The sequence below is a fragment of the Molothrus aeneus genome, chromosome 26, assembly GCF_037042795.1.
Source record: "Molothrus aeneus isolate 106 chromosome 26, BPBGC_Maene_1.0, whole genome shotgun sequence".
Lineage (NCBI taxonomy): Eukaryota > Metazoa > Chordata > Aves > Passeriformes > Icteridae > Molothrus > Molothrus aeneus.
In genome coordinates, this window is record NC_089671.1 from 2465996 (window position 1) to 2478701 (window position 12706).

The 12706-nt window shown below is 50.6% G+C and overlaps 1 protein-coding gene across 2 annotated transcripts in view; it reads right to left on the reverse strand.

The window, feature by feature from the left end:
- Positions 1-3187: 3187 nt before the first annotated feature.
- MAP2K6 (mitogen-activated protein kinase kinase 6) overlaps positions 3188-12706 on the reverse strand; it is an 82585-nt gene continuing 73066 nt past the window's right edge. Inside the window, exons 13-14 of one of the 2 annotated variants that reach the window (XM_066566074.1) lie at positions 7754-7850; positions 3188-3248 (exon numbers count right to left, since the gene is read on the reverse strand). The gene's annotated coding sequence lies outside the window, so the exon portion shown is untranslated. Of the gene's footprint in view, positions 3249-3436; positions 3538-7753; positions 7851-12706 lie in introns of those variants that run through there. The other variant, XM_066566073.1, reaches the window with a different exon arrangement.

The window sequence follows — 12706 nt, forward strand, 5'->3', positions numbered from 1 at the left end:
GCTGGGCCTGGGATCCTTGGACTTCCCATCTTTGATCATTCACAGGATGGTTAATGGATGACAGAATTGTAGAATGGATTGGGCTGGAAGAAATCTTTAAAAATATCTTGTGCCACCCCCTCCTGCCATGGCAGGGACACCCTCCACTGTCCCAGGCTGCTCCAAGTCCTGTCCAGCCTGGCCTTGGACATTCCAGGGATCCAGGGGCAGCCACAGCTGCCCTGGGCAGCCTCAGGGCCTCCCCAGCCTCACAGGGAAGGTGGAAAAAAGGAAAGGGACAGGAGGACCTGGCTGTGGGGACAGGAGGACACACCTGGCAGTGTCACAGCACACCCTAGCATCTCAACCACCACTAAAATCCCACCAGGGATGTTCCTCCCACAGACACCCAAAGGGAGATCTGAGCTCGTCCTCTTTGAGTGTTGGATCCGTGTCCTCAAAAAGAAAATTTCAAACTCCAGGAGCCTCCTCAATCTCCCAAATATTTTCTAGAGAAGCACACAGAAAAACTGCACTGAATGAAATGATTTCTCACACTTTATGGATATTGAAATATGAATATTTACATCCCACTTCAGCTTCGAAACTTCTAAGCCATTTCTATCTAAACACCATTTTTGGCATAAAATACTGGGCATTTTCTACCTTGTTTTTTTTTAATTTGCAAGAGCACCCAACTGTAAAAACCTTCATTTTAATGCAAATCAGGGATGGATGAAGCAGCAGAGAAACTTTTGCTCCCTTTTTGGGGACTTTTCTCCCAAGTTTTGCTCCCTTTTGCTGGCTGGGGTAGGCAGGGAGACACTTTGAGTCCCACTGCTGTTTTCCCCAAGCATTCCCACAATTACTCCTCAGCCTTCTGCTCCCTGTCCTGAGATTCAGAAGCAAAAAAAAGACAGTACAGGAGGTTTTGGTGGATTTTCCTTCTGTTGAGCTGTTGTGGGGCTCCTGTGCTCCTCCTGAGCTCTCAAAGAGCATGAAAAGTTCATTTTCCTCCCTTCTCTCCAGTTCTACCTCTCTACTCCAATCCAGGGCATAAAAACACAACCAGTCATGCCAGAGAAATATTTAAAAAATATTTTAATGCCCGGATCCAGTGCTGGGGCCGCAGGAGGAGCTGGAGCTGGGGCAGGACAGAGCGTGCAACCACCAGCCAGGGTGAGAAAGTAGGTCCAAGGTGATCAGAGTGGAAAAACAAACCCTCCACGTCCCATCCCATGCCATGCCACGCCAGGGTTGTTGTTTTCTCCTCGGAGGTCGCTCAGGAAGTTTGCAGCAGGATACGCCGCTGACCTCTGCTCCGCTCGCGAGCCGCGGTAACGCCGCGCTCACCTTCTCTCACACCACAAACACAAGGTTTCCTCCCTGGGAATCTGGCTCTGCCTGCAGGTTTCCTGTGCTGGGCAGCAGTTTAACCCTTTGGGATGTCCTCATGCCCCAGTTGGTCCAGTGGGATCCCTTGGGGAAGCAGCTTTGGTTGGGATTGACAATCAGCTTTGACTGGGCTGACAGGAATGCTGTCCTCAGTTATCTGAGCTTTGTGGAGAGGAGGAAGGAATAAATGGTGAAAAATAAAAGTTGTCTGCTTTATTTTTTTTTTAATTAGTCAAAATTCAGTGTGTGTGGGGGGTGCTCTGCTTGGTGCCATGACCAAAGAGTCCAGAATACCAGAGAATTCATTCCAGAAACGTGGAGATTCTACCACCTGGATGCAAAATCCAGAAAAACTCTCTTCCTGGTGAGGAATCCTCTGGAAGGAGCACAGGTGAGTCTTTGGGAAAGCCCCAGCTTTGTCCCAAGAGATGTTCTGTCCTATGTGCCTATTTCAGCCCCAAGTAAGTTTTAGATTAATCATGAACAGCTTGGAAGGTGGAATTCCCATCCTACAGGTACATTCCAGCCCCAAACATCTTCTGGAAAGGAGGCAGGAGTTATTCTTACCCTCCATCTCCGCAGAACTTGCCCTCACTGGGTCCATCCAGGGATGGATGGTTGGAAGGAGCAGAGGGACAGCCCCATCCTGGGGGCTCTGGTGGTTCCTGCTTGGTTTAATTCCCCTTTGTAGCTTGGGTGGGGCATGGGGGACACGACAGCAGCTCGAAAACAGGCTCTGGAAAGAGCGACTCACTTGCTGAGCCATTGAGGATGTTGTTTATATGTGAGATCCTGTTTTCTTCCTCCAGCAAAGTGCTTCTCCTCCCAGGTGCATCTCCCGAGGCTCCCCGGGGTGAGAGCGGCTTCCTGGCAGAGTGACCCCGTGGGAGAGGCCGGGATCAGCCAGGGGGACAAGCCCCATGTCCAGGGGAGGAGCCCCCCAGCCAAGGGTCTTGGGATGAGCAGTGTGAGGTGATAAATAAAGTCCCCTTCACCTCCATAGTGGGGAGAGCAGGACCTGGGTTGAGCACAATGTTATTTGGGGCTCCTGGAATCCTTCAGACTCCCTGGAAACAGCCCCAGGTGTTGGGGGAGCTCAGGGTGGAAGGGGCCATCACCACCACAACATCCAGCACTGCCTGGGCAGCCCTTGGAAAGCCCTCAGGATGCAGAAGTGCAGTGTGATTTTCCAGAGAACAGCTCCAAACGACAGAAAAGTGGGCACTGGTGGAACCCCCCTCCAGCACACACCTGCAGGAGCTGCTCTGCACAGGGGAGGTGGCAAGGAAGGAGAAGGAAGATGGTAACTCAGGGGGACAGGCCAGCAAATGGGATATTCCTGATTACACTCCAAGAGTTTGGAGAGGAGGCCTGAGCCTGGCGAGGCCGCGCCAGGACATGGTGGTGTCACCATCCCAGGAGTGTCCAGTGATACCCCGGGGGGGGATACCCAAATATTTCCCCCACCCTCAGCACCTCCCACCTGCTGGAGACACTGCCTGGGCTGGCACGTCCCTGGTTCCAGGAGGGGAGGACAGGGCCTGGCAGAGCAGCAGCTGCCAACATGGGAATGTTTGAACAAGGAGCGAAACCTCATTTAAACAAATAAATAAACAAGCTGACATCCTCCAGGCCCAGGTTTATGATAATAAAAACAGAGCACACAGCTTGTGGGAGGAAAATACATCGTGTATTTTCACATCTCCCGCTTCCTCCGAGACCGTCGCAAGAATTTCCTCCGAGTCCATCGCTTCCTCCTGACATTTCTGAGCTCAGAAATCCCTATCTGAGCCCTGGTGCCCTCTCCTTGGTGAGTGATGCAGGAAGAGCCTTTGAAGGATCCCCGTCAGGCAGATTTTTGTGGCTTTGAGGTGCTGGAGGCAAGACAGAGACAAAGCAGAGCTGGGGATGGGCACCCAGCACGTCCCAGCCTGGGGGTTGGGACCCTTTTTCCTCTCTTTTCAGCCCTGGAGGTCTGTGCAGAGCAGCACTGGGCAGTTTCATTTACTCACATGATGGTGTCCTCCAGCCAATCTTCCTGTTGAATTCCAAGGAATTTTCTGGCGGAATCATCATGGAATGGTTTGGATTGGAAGAGATTTAAAGCTCATCTTGTTCTAGGGCAGGGGCACCTCCCACTAGACCAGGCTGCTCACAGAGGTTCTGAAAAAAGAAGCTGCAACTGGGACCTGCACCTGCACCTGGAGCTGAACCAGTTCCATCTTTATTTTATAATAAACTCCTCTGTTCCAGTTTGCAGTGGAGGAATGGACAGAGACATCTCCCACACTGATAACGTGGGGTGTAATCAGGAACTCAGAGCAAAGCCATGGTTTAGGAACAGGCAAAATTAGGCAAGAAATTTGCTGGAGTCACAAATAAACTCTGGGATATTTTAGTGTTATTTCTGTGTTATTTCTGTGCTTAAAATGCTTTCAGAAATGGGGCTGAAGCATTTTCCTGGTGTTCAGATCCTCGAGCAGCGCTCAATTGTTTGCACTAAGTTGTGAATGAGCTTGGGAAACTAAATCTAAGAATTCAGTAAACAGGTTATGGACATGGGAGCTGGGATATCCTGGAAAGCCCCAGCTGCCCTGAAAAGGAAAAATAAAAAAGGAAAAAAATGCAAAAAAAAAATCACGAGTGCATTCCAGAGTCTTTTAAATGAAGGTCAAGTTGCCCCAACTCTGGCTCCAGCCAAGGCAATTTTTTTCCTAAAGATCAGATAATTTAGGCACCTCTGCCCTAAAGCAGTGACCTCCAGCTGTCCCCAGGGGCCGTGTCCCCAGGGCAGTGCCATCCACGCCTCCACAGCCCCCAGCCTGAGAGCGAGCCCCAGCAGCGCTATCACAGAGGGGGGAAAAAATAAAGTCACCTTGGGAAGAGAATGCTTCCCATTTTTTGGCTCTCAGAGGTGTCAAAGGAAGCAATCTGACGTCGAAGGGCCGGAAAAAAACAGCTCCTTGGCTGATGTTGGTGCTGCACAGCGAGGTCACTCCACAAGCTATCAGTGGCTTAAAAATAAATGCAGCGTGGAGGCTGCCATTCAGCCATATCCTGGATCTGAAAGCTGCAAGCAGGAAGAAACTGGAATGACCTTCCCTCCCCCCTGCCCCATTCCCATGGTGTTTTTTTTTCTTTTCCACGCTCCTGGCTGTAAATCAGTGAAATTTTTGCATTGCGGAGGTTGAAAGCAGCCCAGGGAAGGGTTGGTGTGGGTGATGCCAGGCTGTGTGTCCCCTCCTGGGTGTCCTGTACAGGGGTGGGAGCTGTGACACGGAGCTGTGGCAGGGAGCTGTGACAGGGGACGTGTTCCCAGGTGTCCCCAGGGGGCTGCTGCGTGCAGTTTGTGTGTTCTCTGCCTGGACACCTGGGCTGGAGGCCGAGCTGAGCCTGCACGGCAGCTCTGGGCACGGATGGAGGCAGTGCTGGGGTCACCAGCCCTGGATGGTTCAGAAATGTGTGGATGTGGCACTTGGGGACAGGGTTTAGTGGTGGCCTTGCAGTGCTGGGTGAGTGGTTAGACACAACAATCTGAATCTCTTTTCCCACCCCAGTGATTCTGTGATTTGATGATGATGATGATGATGATGATGATGATGATGATGATGATGGTGATGGTGACCAGGCCCACACCCTGGTGCTGCCTGCAGAGCGAGTTCTCCGACACGCACATGGGAAAAGAGAAATTCCTCTGTGGAATATATTTACTTAGTAGCTTCTCCAGCAGATTAAAAAGACATCACAAACCCATCAGTATTGTCCCAGTGGAGCCTGTCCAGGCAGGAGTCACTCACACAGAGGATGAGACATGGGAGGTGAAGCTGCTGGGGACACAGGAGCTCCAGGAGCAGCTCAAGAACAGCTCCAGCAGCTGCAGATCTGGCCCTGTTCACTCCTGGTCTGTGAAATTCACCTTTTTACCTTCCTCCCTCCTCCAACCTCCATCAGGGATGGAAAGGAATCTCTGAATGAGGAACCTGGGGCAGGCAGGGGTAGGAGCAGACCCCTCTGGGAAAGGAGCTCCCAGGTAGAGGTGTAAGATTTTGGGTACTTTAAACAGTCCTTGGCCAGGTGATCCTCACCTGAGAAGACCCCAGGGCCCCATTTCTGCTCCATCACCCAGCAGATTTTGGAAGAAGCTCCACAGCCAAACTGGGAGCTCTGTGGGAATGGGGTGCCCAGGCTCTCTCCTTGCAGTAAAATCAGAAATACTGATTTTTTGCCCTGCACTTCCAGTCTTAGTGAGGCTTCCCCAGTTAATGCCAGAGATGTCCACGACAGGGATTATCTGGAGAGCCTGGCCATGCTGAAAAGTTGACACCAGCATTACCAGCATTACCAAACTGCTGGGGGCTTCTCCACACCACAGCAGCACAGCTGGGCTTCTACTGAATCAGCACTGTTACAACTCCTGCTGCCCTTTCTGCACCCCTGTCAATCCTTTTTCCACCCAGCAGCAATGGTGAGAATCACCAAGGTAAAAATCTGTGGGCAGAAAATCAGCTTATGAAACCCGTTTACATTTTCTCCTGAGAAACTTCAGAACACAGGAAAGAATCGACACCCAAACAGAGAAAGAAAAGGAAGAAGATTTATGTCTCCTCTGCTGAGAGGATCAAAACCAGCCATGATGTAATCTCTGATGGAGCCCACAATCCCCTTTTGATGTCTGCAGGAAGGAAAGAAGATGCTGAGAACTTTCTCAGCTCTCTGGACGTTATTTCCACATCCAAGGTCAAGAGGTGGTGGAAAGAAAAATAAAGTCCCACTGGGAAATGAGGAGTTGAAAGAGCCCTTTCCTTCCCTGGGGCTGCTGGGCAGGGGCAGAGCTGTGCCCAGGGGTGCTGGGATGGTTGGGTGAGTAGTGGGATGAGTGAGAACCACAACCCCATTCCCAGCTGTGCCAGTGGCTGTGCAACACCTGCACAATTGAGGGGCCTTCAAGCAGCTGTGGAAGTTCACAGAGGGATTTGGGAAAGCAAAATGTTGTGGCCACAGATTGACCTGAGTGTCCCCTCCCACAAGAGTGCTTGATCCCACCATGCCACTCACAGGGAACCCCTAAATTTAGACCCACCAGCTGTGAGAGGCATGAGAGGTATTTAGGGACTATAATTTTAGACAAAGCATAATAGTGAGATATATTTAATTGTGTTCTGTGGGGGCCTGAGCCATGCCAAGTATTTTCCATGGTTATTCCTGTAGACCTTGACGTGAATTAGCAGCAGCCACAGCAATCCCTGGGCAGAGCCTGCAGCACGAGGGACGGGAGGCAAAGCTGAATTTTGCATTTCACCCCAGCTGGGCTTTGTGAGGGAAGCACTCTGGCATCCACTGGAGCTGGGAAAAGAAAAATCCCCCCTGCAAAGTCCAGGTGTGAAGCCTCAGCAAGGCTTCGGCCCCAGCTCTTCCCAAATCCCCTGCAGGATGAACAGGGCAGGCATTGGAATGGTCAGAGCTCCCCACCCCAACTTCCTGAGCTGTCCCCATCCCCTCCTCTTGTCCCCCTCCCTTCTTCTTTTCATCTTCTTGCATTTCAGGAGACAGAGGAGGAGGAGGAGGAAGGGAATGGTAATTTTGACTGATGATGAGGAAACAATTTGGTGTAACTCGAGCCAGTTTTTTGTCAAACACTCAGCACCCAGCATCATTTTCCTCAGCCTGGGGAGGCTCATCTTACCCTACTACCTGGAGGGTGTTTAACCTCCCTCCATCCCCCCAGCAGGTCAGAGTTTTCCAGACATCCAAGGAAAGGGGAAATTTGTGTTTTGGGTTGGTTTTTTTTTTTTTTATTTTCTCATTTGTCTGTTTTCCAACACCACTTGTCCCCTCTGCCTTGGAGTATTTGTGCTGACAGGAGAAGACCAAAGTGGAGAGGAAAAATCTGGAGAGCTCCAGCTGCACTGGAGGGACTTGATGCAGCTCTAGGAATGGATTTAATAAAAGACAGGACAGAGGGATCAGAGATCAAGAGCTGGTCCAGCCCACAGGGTAAGAAAACTCCCTTTTTTGTCTCATTTTTGTATCTGTGGCCCTTCCAGTTCAGCTCCTGGGGCTCCCCTTTTAGCTCAGAGGTGTTTTATTCCCCCAGCATCTTCTCAGTGATGGCGGCCACGGGTGGGAGCTCCCCCAGCCCTCACTCCATGTTCACAGAGCTGGATGGGAACAGTTTTGGCTGATAAAATCTCATCCAGGAAGGTCTGGACCAAAAGGTGAAGCAGCTCAGAGGAAGGACAGCAGGAAGAGAAGAGTCACTGCCAGCTCCTGAGTCACAGGTCCAGGCAAGACCTGCATTATGAATAACACCCCTTCCTTGGCTGACTAAAAAAGGATTAATTTTTAAAAACCCAACTGATTTTTATTATTAATGTCCTACCTGGGTGCCTCACGCTTGCAAATAAAATGAATTTGGGTTGCTTTCACATTTATCTTCAAGTGGTTTCACATCAAGTCTTACAGACATAAAAAGTGGCCTGCAAAGAAAACAGAAGTTTTTTTAATATGTTTGCCATCAGATGGTTTCACGGGCATGTTATTTTCAACCCATAGAATCTTATTAATTTCAGTTTTTATATCTGATGCCTGTTTTAAATAAAAAAAAAAGGAATTTGTTGGGGTTTTTTTATGATTTGGTACAAATAGGAATACACAACATCTGGTAAAGTTGCATGAGCATGTGGTTCCAACCTTCTCAGAGCAGTTGCAAGTGTGTTCTGAATATTTATCAGGTATTCTAACCCAATTATTCCCTACTAATCAATAAGAAAGGAATTATCCCAACAGCTTCCCTGTCATGCATGGAATCACAGCAAAATTAGGAAGAGTGCATGGTTAATTACTCCAAATGCTTCCTGGGTGTTTTACAAGGCACCTTTTCCAGGGAGAAATGGCATCCTGAAGGTGCTGTGGCTCTGCCTCTGGGCCAAGGAAAAGGTGACAGGACCAAACCAGTGTCACCTTCCCGCAGCACCGGGAGGGGCACGAGCCTGCCACGCTCCCCAGCCCGTGCTCCTGTGCCACAGAAACCTCTGGGAAGGGACACAACCGACAGGATTTAGGACCTGAACGACTTCTGCAGGTCTGGGCAGGCGTGCTCCTGTCTCACAGCCAACAGGCAGGAAAATTGAACCCGAACCCCTCGCGCTAATCCCGCTATGGAAAAAGGGTTTGAGCAGGGAAAGCAGAGAGGGGATGGGCTGAGTGTGTAACTGAGCACAGAGGAGGCAAGGGCCAGCAGGGATGGTGCCTTTTAGGGCTACCTAAAAACAGAGGCTAGACAGAATTCAGAGAATAAAAAGCAGTTTATTTTATTGAAGGGCCTTCAGGTACATTTAGGGCAGACAAAGCCCACCCAAAATGGACAAGGGGTCACGGGTTCTGACACTTTTATCATTTTTTTTTAATCCGTTTTTTTTTATCAGCTCCATTTGCATATTGGGGGTTCATCTTCCAATTACAGCTCCAGCTAATGAAGTCATTCACCCCAAGTTTGCTGCCCCCAAGTCCCTTTTGTTTCCATCTCAGGGCCTGAGGCACTGAGGTGTCCTTGATTGCCAGGCCTGGAGAGGAATTGTTGTGTCTGCCCAAATTGGGGAAGCAGCAGCTCCCACTGTACATGGAGTTTAGAGTTACACACTGAAGAATTACAGGGTTACAAATAGATGAAAATATAAAAAGCAGAACCCTGAGGCATGAGGGATGACCTGGCCAATGGCACTGAGCTGCCCCTGTCCCTGCAGGGCCCAGGGGTGACAGCAGTGCCAGCAAGGCCGCGGTTCCTGAGGAGGTGCAGGGGAAGCTCTGCAGGACATATTGGGGGCTCATCTTCCAATTACAGCTCCAGCTAATGAAGTCATTCACCCCAAGTTTGCTGCCCCAACTCCCTTTTGTTTCCATCTCAGGGCCTGAGGCACTGAGGTGCCTTTGATTGCCAGGCCTGGAAGGGAATTGTTGTGTCTGCCCCAAATGGGAAAGCAGCAGCTCACACTGTACATGGAGTTTAGAGTTACACACTGAAGAATTACAGGATTACAGATTACAAATTACAAAGCAGAACCCTGAGGCACCAGGGATGACCTGGACAATGTCACCGAGCTGCCCCTGTCCCTGCAGAGCCCAGGGGTGACAGCAGTGCCGGGCAAGGCCGCGGTTCCTGAGGAGGTGCAGGGGAAGCTCTGCAGGACATATTGGGGGCTGCAGGCTCCTTGTCCCCGAGGGCTGCTCGGGTGGCTGTGAGAGGAGCCCCTCTGTCATCACCCAGCTCCGTTTCCTCCCTTTCCTGCCCCAGCCCCATCCTGGAGCGCTGGGATCGCTGTGGAGCCGCTGCTGGCCCGGGGGCCTCTGCTCCGGGCCCTTCCAAGCACAATAAAAGCCTCGACCACCAGCCCCAGAAGTCTCTCCTAATTAAAGGCTTTAGGGATGGATGTTCCAAGAGCCGCCGAGCTCCGGTGGAAGCGGGACAATGTAAACAGCTCGGGAAACGCCTCGGGTTCCAGATGAGCTCCCCACACAAAACCCTGACCCACCAGAGCAGAGCAGAGCAGCAGGGAAGGCCGTGCATTGGCCCTTGTGCTGCTCAGACAGCAGAGAAGTGGAAAAACTCCTTCATTTCTGATTATTCCTGATCAGCAGAGGTCCAGAAATTTGGCAGCTGGGAGCTTTTTTCCCCTCAGCTTTTGTGTGTGTCTATTACTGTTATTCATTCCCCTCCTGCGGCACCAAACTCCCTGCTCTAGGATGGGTTATAACACCTAAAAAGCAAAAGCTGTTCTTGCCCTGTGGGCAGCAGGGATTGGAAATATTTGATGCACCTTTTCAGTGTTGTCCAGGGATTTTCCTCTCCGAGGGAGGCTGTGCCCTTGGGCATCAGGGGCAGTCCATGACATTATCGTCCATCAGAGAACTCTGGGACTGGTTTTACACTCATTAATTAAACCCCACGTGCTGCCTGGGAGATGGATACAGGCAATCCACCTTAAATTAACCTGGAAAAGGTGAATTGGACCTCACAGGTGCCCTTCCATTCCTGCTCAGCTCCCAGATAAACCAGGACCAGGCTGTTCATGCTGGTGCCATTCCCTCAAATCTGTCACAGACCACACAGGGGAATCAAGTGAGCAACACCAAAAAAAAAACCCCTCCTGCCTATATCCATCCTCTCCTGCTTCCCGTCTTGCTTTTCTTAGCATCCAGAAGAAAGAAAGGAAAAAAAAATTTAAAGGCAACCTGAAACCACTCCACACTCCCAATGAGAAAATAAAAATGGATGTTGCAGGCTCATGTGTTCTATACGTTTCCAAATATTTCCATCTGCTCCTGAAATTTCCATTAGGAGTTGCCAAAAACTCTTACAGAATTGTTAACACGATGGTAAATTTAGATTCTTTTTATGGAGAGACGTTTCCCCACCCTCATAAAAGTCTGGTATCAATTTGTCCTGTCACTGATAAGCCAGAGGTATTGCTGGATTTCCCCTTTTGCTCCCTGGGATGGGCTCAGGGAAGAGAGGCAGCACCCACATTTTGGGTCTGGGTCTGTCCCCTCCATCCTCCTGGTGTCAGCACAGAAATTCCTTCCAAGGAAATCTCCATCCCCAGCTGCTCACCCCAGGATTGTTCTTCAGTTTGGAAGCTCCCAAAGGAAAGCTGGAGGCTGCTGAGGTGTCCTGCCCATCCACCACCCAGAGCCTGATTAAAATCTCGGTGTTAATGAGCAGGTTTCAGACCCTGATTAAAAAAATCTTGGTGTTAAGGAGCAGGTTTCAGACCCTGATTGAAATCTTGGTGTTAAGGAGCAGGTTTCAGAGCCTGATTAAAATCTGAGCAGGTTTCAGACCCTGATGAAAATCTTGGTGTAAATGAGCAGGTTTCAGAGCCTGAATAAAATCTTGGTGTTAATGAGCAGGTTTCACTCCCAGAAGGATGTAGAGCAGGAGTGAGGAATGACAGGACAAAGGGAATGCCTTCAGACCCACAGAGGGTAGAGTTAGATGGGATGCTGGGGAGGAATTCCTCCCTGTGAGTGTGATGAGGGGCTGGGATGGATTTCCTAGAGCTGTGGCTACCCCTGCATCCCTGGAAGTGCCTAAGACCAGGCTGGACAGGGCTTGGAGCAGCCTGGGCTGGTGGAAGGTGTGGGTGGAACTGAGTGATCTTTGTCTCCTCCAACCCAGGTGAGTCTATGAGGACAGATATGGCTCAGGGGTGATGGGAACCCCCCCAAAAAAAGCTCAGGGTGAGGTGGAGAAAGCAGAGTGAGGCCTCAGCGTGCAGGGAACGCTCTCAGGAGTATTTCCAGGTGCAGTGACACATCCAGAGTTGTGTCACTGGGCTGCTTCACCAAGGGTTTGCTTCAAGCACTTGTTTTTTGAGTGGAACAGGGAAACAGGGCATTGTTTCCTGTCAAAAAGGGCCTTTTTGGCCCTCTTGTGCATGCTCCACCTGGGGAATTACCCGTGGCATCACTCAGGGCTGGCCAAGCTGTTGCTGGAGTTCTGAGGAGAGCACAGCGAGTGCTCTGCAATATTATTTGAAAGCACTCACTCCCTGCCACCATTTAATAATAATCCTGTTCCCACAGCAGAGCAAATTAGGGCCATTTTCCAGAGGAGAGATGAAAGATTCAGAGCCCACACAAAAAGGCAGCAAGCACCAGTCCCTCCTCTGGGATGATGTCAAGAACCTGTGGAACCTGAGCCTTCCCCAGCCTCATTTTGTTCATCCAGACAGACCCCTGTGCCTCAGGCAGGTGAAATCCCTGCTCTGCCCGAGCTCCTGGGTGACATCAGAGCCTTTTCCTGCCCTCCTGGAACAGCTGCCCCATTTCCAGAAGCATTTCTCCACATGGAAAAGGGGTTTTTGTCCCCTCCAGTATTCCCAGGCTGTTGTGCCAGGCTGTCCCCTCCATCTCCCAGGATTTAAAATGCTGCCCCAGGGCTGAGCAGCAAAACCCCAAAAAGATGAGAAAGCCCTGCTGGAGCACCCACAGGAGTGGGATTGCTGTGTGGACACTGTGAGATGTTATAAATCATCACCTCATTAATTAATCTGAGTTTTACTCTGCCTGATCTTGCTTGAGGAAGGAGGGAGAGCTGCCAGTCTGGATTCTGGCTCCTGGGGGAACAGCTCAACAGTGGGGTCAGGGAAGGGGGATTAAAATGCCTCATTTCATTTTTTTCCACTTTCAGGATGTATTTTGCCCATCTGCCAGCTGATTTCTCCACTCAGCTCCTGGCACCACACAAATTCCAGGGCTGGGGAGAGGCTGGGAGGGTGACAGGGAGAAAGGAGCCCTTCCCACCAAGAGGAAACCCACCTGATCTCCGCCTCGA